This window comes from Girardinichthys multiradiatus, chromosome 5 (genome assembly GCF_021462225.1).
Source record: "Girardinichthys multiradiatus isolate DD_20200921_A chromosome 5, DD_fGirMul_XY1, whole genome shotgun sequence".
In the NCBI taxonomy this organism is placed as follows: domain Eukaryota; kingdom Metazoa; phylum Chordata; class Actinopteri; order Cyprinodontiformes; family Goodeidae; genus Girardinichthys; species Girardinichthys multiradiatus.
Window position 1 is genome coordinate 903751 of NC_061798.1, and position 8526 is coordinate 912276.

Sequence of the window (8526 nt, forward strand, 5' to 3'; positions counted from 1 at the left end):
CTAATTTATTCAACTTTATTCACAGCTTTTCTGTCTCCTCCGCCATTGCTACTTCCGTTTGAACAATCCGCTTTGACAAGCAATGAATTATGTCATCGGCCTACAAATGCGGCCTGTGAAAGGATGCAGCCCGGGTCTCCATAGTCCTCAACATGGCAGTAGTTGTATTTCCAGTTGGTGCATACCTACTGAGTCTGGAGCAGGCAGTGCCCTCTGGTGTACAAACATATGAATTACCCACAAGTCACAGATTGTTTTGCTCCACCATCAGCGGTACAATTAGGCCAAAGTGAAAGCGTGCCAAAAAGAAAATGTAACTTGTAAAAGCAGCATTTGTGACTCACAGCAGCAGTCCATGCATTTGTTACTTCAAGGCTAGACTATTGTAATTCTTTAGTATCAGGATGTCCACAAAATGCAGTTAAAAGCCTTCAGCTGATTCAAACTGCTGCAGCAAAAGTTCTGATGAAAATTAAAAAGAGAGATAATATTTCTCCTACTGTAGCTTCCCTTCATTGGCTCCCTGTTAAATCCAGAATAGAATTTAAAATTCTCCTCCTCACATATAAAGCCCTTAATGATCTAGCTCCATCATACATCGGAGATCTGATTGTTCCATATGTTCCTAACAGAGCACTTCATTCTCAGACTGCAGGTTTACTGGTGGTTCCTAGAGTCTCTAGAAGTAGAATGGGAGGCAGATCTTTTAGTTATTGGGTCCCTCTCCTGTGGAACCAGCTCCCAGCTTTAGTCCGTGAGGCAGACACCCTGTCTACTTTTAAGGCTAGGCTTAAAACTGTCCTTTTTGATAAAGCTTATAGTTAGAGTTGCTTAGGTTATCCTGAGCTATCTCCCTTATTATTACCTCCGTCTTCTTCCCTCCCTTTTGGATGGAGTAAGGCGGAGTCAGACACACCCTCCATTTCTGCTACCTGTATGACCCCCTCTCTTTTCCAATGGTTATGGTCAATCTGACAGAGAGAGGTATCCCAATCCTTGTGGTTTTTAGTATAACAATGACCATCAGTGGGCTCTAGATGGACAAACGGTCTACTTTTAAGGCTAGGCTTAAAACTTTCCTTTTTGATAAAGCTTATAGTTAGAGTGGCTTAGGTAATCCTGAGCTATCTCTGTAGTTATGCTGCTATAGGCTTAGGCTGCTGGAGGACATAATGACCACTTTCATTTTCTTCGCTACATTCTCACACTACTCTCCAATTTTGCATTATTTGCTGTTATTTCAGCTTTTAACTTTGTTCTTTCTCTTTTCTCTTCCTAGAAGCTACAACTGGCCTGATTCTGTCTACCTGTGACACCTTTCTGGAGAGGGGCATCGTCCAAGCTTCTGCTGGCAACTACTTAATGCTCACCCTCTACCGATGACCCACATGGCCCTGTCTTTTAGTGTTTAACCCTTTCTCTCTCCTAGACATGACAATTGACTGAGCTTTTACTGTGACTAACTGTATGTACTCTCTTTCAGACTCTATCCTTGAAAACTGGCTCAAAGTTTATCTGTTCTTTTTTTCTAGGTGAAACGACTAAAGGAGCTACATCCATTAACATTTACTTTTCCTTCCCATAGAAAGGATTCCTGGATCAGTGCTTCTTTGTTTTCTTTGTGTCTCTGCTCTGTTCTCTCAAACCCCCAGTCAGTCGTGGCAGATGGCCGCTCACACTGAGCCTGGTTCTGGTTCTGCTGGAGGTTCCTTCCTGTTAAAAGGGAGTTTTTCCTCTCCACTGTCGCTACATGCATGCTCAGTATGAGGGATTGCTGCAAAGTCAACGCCAGTGACTGTCCACTGTCTCTACATGCTCATCCAGGAGGAGTGAATGCTACAAGTCACTGACTGGATGCAATCTGCTGGGTTTCCTTAGATAGAAAAACTGTTTATCCAATTTGAATAAATAACTGAATCTGACTGCACTGTTCAATGGTTAGGATTAATTGGAATGCATGTACCTGACTTTTGTGAAGTGCCTTGAGACGACATGTGTTGTGAATTGGCGCTATATAAATAAACTGAATTGAATTGAAATTGAAACACATTCGCGAAGTTGTAATTACTGATTTGTGTTTGTGTTAAAAAAAAATGTGAGAAAGAACTGTGAGCAGATGTTAATATAGGTGTGTGAATTTATATAGCACCTTTTGTTTTAGAATAATTGGAGCAAAACTGTGAATCTAAGAGGTTTTTTTAGCGATGGTGAAGCTAAAGCTAACGCAAAGTTGGCGATCCCTTACCACTATGTTGTGATTATGAATCTAAGAATATTATTTAATATTTAATATTAATATTTTTATATTTTATCAAATAATATTTTGGTCTGTTAAGGGTTGTCCTGTGAATACCAGACCAGTAAAGCGATGGTATTAGGACAAAATAGAAAGGTGTGAGACGAGCTCTGACATTATTGAACAGCATAAAATCTGCACACACATGGAATGAATTCACACAATTTCTTAAAATACAAGAATTTAACAAAAATAAGTCAACTCAAAGTCAAACGTATTTCAATCCACAAACTCTTTACTATGCTAAAACAATCCAACTAAACTACCAAGCAGAATTAAAGAATAACGAAGACTAATGGGCTATGTACAATATAAACAAGTTGATTAAAGATGATTGAGAACCATGACCAAAGGAGTGATGCAACATTACCATGCAAAGTTTATGTTTGGGAACCAAGAATTATCTTGAAGAATCTGGTGTCGAAGCCGTCTGCTTCCCCGGGTCCGTTGATTTGGGCACAGGTTTCGAAAGAGTGAAATAAGCACAAAGTACAATCAGGTTAAGTTCGCCTCTGCGCAGAGTGAGAGAGATGCCCCAGCCAACGCCTGCGAGCAACAACTCTGCTCTCTCTCTGGTTCCAGCTCATTTTATTAAGTCTCCAGGGTATGTTCACATTTCCTTTTTTACATATATCATATTACTTAATTGTACCACATGACAGTTCCTTATGTCCAAATAAGGACTGCTTCCTGTTATTAATTCCAGCAGGCTCATCTTATCCTGTCTCCTTCACTCCCTATCCGCTGCTCCCCTGTCTATTCACCAATTTATGACCTCTATCAGCACATTCCAGTTACACACATAGATAGTTTATATTCTACAACCCCCCCTTTTGAACTCTCATAAGAGTTCACACCCCAAAATGTCCTTCAACCAAGTACTTCTACAAATAAGTAGAAATAAGTAAAAATGTTACTGTACCACCTGTAAAACGAGAAAATCATTAAGAAAACTTGCATCCATCTTATTATGCGTCCATGAATTCACACTCTGAGTCCTCATCCTGGTTATGGTCAATTTGCAACAGTGGCATTGTTGTCTTTGGATCCCTCCCCTCAATTGTGGAGGTGATGAGGCGCACCATCAGAGAACGAATGCATGGTACACAACAACATCCACAGGTCACCATTATCGCTACAAATACTGCAATAGAAATAATCAAAGACATTATCAAACCCTTCCAGTGTCCAAACATGCCTGTCATCCACTCCTCCAGGAGATGATCAATTCCAGAATGTTCATGCATGGTGGCAGAGAGGGTCTTAAGTCCCTCTAAAGCCTTTGACACTGAACCATCTGGTGCAGTGTTATTGGGAATAAAAGTACAACACATATCTCCAAACATGGCACACACGGCCCCTTTTTCAGCTAACAACATATCCAATGCCATCCTATTTTGTACTGCCATGAGGGAAGTTGGGGCCAATTGTTCAGATAAACCTTCTACAGCGTCTCGAGTTAGATTGGCCACACGCAAAACATTATAATGAATATAATTAATGCGGCCTACATTTTTGTTGGGCGTTACTGGGAACAAAGCAGCTATAATAGGGATGTTTATAAATCCAGCTGATATTTGGTCCACAAGTTTATACTCATTCAGGACTCCTCGCGGAACTCCAATTGCATCTATATAGGTGGGGGAACCATGACTCAAGTCAAAAGTGGTTGGAGCGCTTCTTTTCATAATATGTCTTCTCCTCCTACGAGTGAGTGCCAGTGCCTTATTTTGTTGATATGTCACAGAGGTAATATTAGGGCCAATTAAAATCAACGGGGCCTGCAATCTGACCACTGCACATACTCCTATGGTGTTATTTGGTATATTAGTGAGAAGTCTATAACCTCCGCAGTAGTAATATAATCCTGATCGTGCCCAAAGTCCTATCACTTTCCCAGATGTGGTGGTATTACACCAGTCCGAGGGAATTTGTCCTACATTCACCTTTGGGGTGTTTGAGGTGAAATTGAAACAAGAATATGTCCCATTCAGCCTCTGGGGAGTGAATGGTCCTGTCCTGGTATTGTTTGGCATGGGTGGAAAGATGCTAGCTAGTGTGGTACAGTTGGCTGGGGTGGCTTCTTTAGTTAGTTGTAACATGCAACTGTACCCCCAAGCATCTTCCGGATATTAAGGGGCTGGGTCAGTGGTTAAGTGTGGTCTTGCAGATGCACATGCAATGCAGTCAGACCTACTTTGTTCCTTCGCAGTTTGGGCCATCCACTGCAACCAAAGATTATCCTCTGCATAGCCTGTGGCCATCTGTATTATTTCTAAAGGTTGCAAGGTGGAGTAGTCTACTTTTACTACCCCTCCTTGTGGGACCGGTGGTTCTGGGACAGCAGGAGCCCTGGTGGCCTGCACCTGAGAAGTTTCTTTATTCAAATTAACTTTTATTATTGCCTGATACCTCTACACCTATGGCAAAGTAGATTACTTTATTTCCATAATGTGAGTCTGGCTGCAGCCCGCCCTGTAAAGCTTTTAGAGATAGCAGGAGAGGATTTACTCCCCCCTCTGTGTCATGGGTTAATGCCTGTCTTACCAAACTAACTTGTTTTCCTCATTCTACCAAACCATATCCATGTTCAAACTGCGGGGACCACCTTGCTGTGTACGCTACAGCCAAACCCCAATGCTGACATATGTTAGGGCACATCATAAAATCGCATGCCCTGCCTTCGTAACAGTCAATGTGTAGGGAAGGACCAGCACAGAGATATACGTCATATCCTCTCCATGCTGTTGGATTTTTACCGCAATCTATGACTTCACACAGGTCAAACTGAAAAGTGGTAGTTGCCCCTAACATGTAATTTAGTTCTAATCCCCCATAATATTTAACGCATACGTCCTTGGATGCAGTTACCCTTGACCTTTTGGACACCTTCCTGGAGTGGTTTTCAGAACATGTCTGGAATGGAAGTTCACAAAAATACCCTAAGATAAACGTAACAATGAATACTGAGAGAAACACTCCACCTATGATGAAACTCCTAGAGAGTCTAGTTCCCTTGCTTTGGGTACTAATTTTTCTTAAAACTTATGAAACTTAAAACATAAACATATAAAGTCAAATCATAACCTGAAAAAGGCTGCCAATCCTGTAGGCTCAGGGAGCGTTTTAACACACCTCCAAGTTCACGTGCTTCATGACCTGGGTGCAGAGCCAAAGAGACACGAGGCACGCTATCAGACCACATTCTAAACCACACTTCCTGCTCTTCAGCCGAGTTAACCTCGGCCACCACTCCTGGTGCTACATAAATGTCTGTGGTGACAATGTCCCAGTGCGTACCCTCTAACTCGTCAGCAAAGCTTTCCTGGTAGCATTCACAATTGTTTCTATCATAAAACAAGGTGACATGCGGGGTGTCAGGAGGAGGTACATAGGGCGCCAGAGTGGAGACCCAGGATTTCCTCTGATGGAAAGCCTCTGTGCGCGGTGGTTTCAGGTTGCAGCAAAACCCAGTATATGTCAGCCATTGAGTCCTGCAGTGGCTGGAGGAGGTATTGTCCATGTGAAAAAGAAGTGTTATTGCCACAAAATAACTGGGTGCCATTGGGCAAGTGAACCTGCAGTCCATCAGTCCCGCATAAAATGGTTGCTCCCAGTTTTATTAACATGTCTCTACCCAGTAAATTTACTGGTGTGTCAGTGGAGACTAGATAACTGTGATTCAGTGTCTGTCCACCAATTTCAGTCTTTAAGGGCTTGGTATATGGCAGGACCTGTTTTGCCCCCAAGAACCCCATGACAGTTGTAGTCCTGGTGGAGAGTGTGTTTGGAGGAGCCTGTTTGATGGTTGAACATGTGGCCCCAGTGTCCACCAGAAAAGGGAGGCTATTTCCGGACACAGTCACAGACAGCAGGGGGTCCGCAGTCCCGCTGTCTTCTGGGGTCGGTGGGGACCTTCAGTGGTGCTCAGGCCAGAGACTAGGCTCGTCCCAGGCCGGTAATTGGAGTTGTGGTCCGTATGCGCCGCATGCGGGGCCACCTCTGCCTCTGTATGGACGGGCCAGAGGAGCCATGGCGGGACCATAACACCCATACAGGTCCTTCTCAAAATATTAGCATATTGTGATAAAATTCATTATTTTCCATAATGTCATGATGAAAATTTAACATTCATATATTTTAGATTCATTGCACACTAACTGAAATATTTCAGGTCTTTTATTGTCTTAATACGGATGATTTTGGCATACAGCTCATGAAAACCCAAAATTCCTATCTCACAAAATTAGCATATCATTAAAAAGGTCTCTAAACGAGCTATGAACCTAATCATCTGAATCAACGAGTTAACTCTAAACACCTGCAAAAGATTCCTGAGGCCTTTAAAACTCCCAGCCCGGTTCATCACTCAAAACCCCAATCATGGGTAAGACTGCCGACCTGACTGCTGTCCAGAAGGCCACTATTGACACCCTCAAGCAAGAGGGTAAGACACAGAAAGAAGTTTCTGAATGAATAGGCTGTTCCCAGAGTGCTGTATCAAGGCACCTCAGTGGGAAGTCTGTGGGAAGGAAAAAGTGTGGCAGAAAACGCTGCATAACGAGAAGAGGTGACCGGACCCTGAGGAAGATTTTGGAGAAGGGCCGATTCCAGACCTTGGGGGACCTGCGGAAGCAGTGGACTGAGTCTGGAGTAGAAACATCCAGAGCCACCGTGCACAGGCGTGTGCAGGAAATGGGCTACAGGTGCCGCATTCCCCAGACCTAGGCTACAGAGAAACAGCACTGGACAGTTGCTCAGTGGTCCAAAGTACTTTTTTCGGATGAAAGCAAATTCTGCATGTCATTCGGAAATCAAGGTGCCAGAGTCTGGAGGAAGACTGGGGAGAAGGAAATGCCAAAATGCCAGAAGTCCAGTGTCAAGTACCCACAGTCAGTGATGGTCCGGGGTGCCGTGTCAGCTGCTGGTGTTGGTCCACTGTGTTTTATCAAGGGCAGGGTCAATGCAGCTAGCTATCAAGAGATTTTGGAGCACTTCATGCTTCCATCTGCTGAAAAGCTTTTTGGAGATGAAGATTTCATTTTTCAGCATGACCTGGCACCTGCTCACAGTGCCAAAACCACTGGTAAATGGTTTACTGACCATGGTATCACTGTGCTCAATTGGCCTGCCAACTCTCCTGACCTGAACCCCATAGAGAATCTGTGGGATATTGTGAAGAGAACGTTGAGAGACTCAAGAGCCAACACTCTGGATGAGCTAAAGGCCGCTATCGAAGCATCCTGGGCCTCCATAAGACCTCAGCAGTGCCACAGGCTGATTGCCTCCATGCCACGCCGCACTGAAGCAGTCATTTCTGCAAAAGGATTCCCGACCAAGTATTGAGTGCATAACTGTACATGATTATTTGAAGGTTGACGTTTTTTGTATTAAAAACACCTTTCTTTTATTTTTCGGATGAAATATGCTAATTTTGTGAGATAGGAATTTTGGGTTTTCATGAGCTGTATGCCAAAATCATCCGTATTAAGACAATAAAAGACCTGAAATATTTCAGTTAGTGTGCAATGAATCTAAAATATATGAATGTTAAATTTTCATCATGACATTATGGAAAATAATGAACTTTATCACAATATGCTAATATTTTGAGAAAGACCTGTACCCTCCGGGTGGACCATTCTTATGGGGGCAATCTCGGGCCTAATGTCCAGGTTCATTGCAGTAGTAGCACACATCAGCACTACCCAGTCTCCTCTGTGGTCCTCTCTGGAATCCCTTTACCCTCGGCCCTCCCCGTCCCCCAAAACGACCAGCATGTCCTTGATATGGGACCGGGGCCTGATGCCACTGTCTTGCTGTTTCTCGATTTCCAGGAAATGGAGGAGCCTGAGACACTGCACCTTCATACATAATTTTAGGTGTTTTACCCTCCTTTTTCTTTTCCCCCACCTTTTGTGTAGCTTCTGCTAATTGCATTTTGAGGAGCTGAGTTTGTAAAGTTTTTAATTCACTCTCCTCATTTTGTTTTGCCTCTTTGACTTAGATAAATGATGCATCAGATGGCGCTCCCATACTCCAGTCTCTGCCCCAGGTAGGTCGGGATTATTTTCCATATTAGTCTTAACCTGCAACGGTAACCCTCTTAAGACAGCATCCTGGAACCAGTCCCTTTGGGGACCAGCTCTGTCTGGATTAGTTCCTGTCTGTGCTAAGTATTCTCTAGGATTTGTGTTTGCGTTCCACTCAAATTTTGGAATGGTACGTCC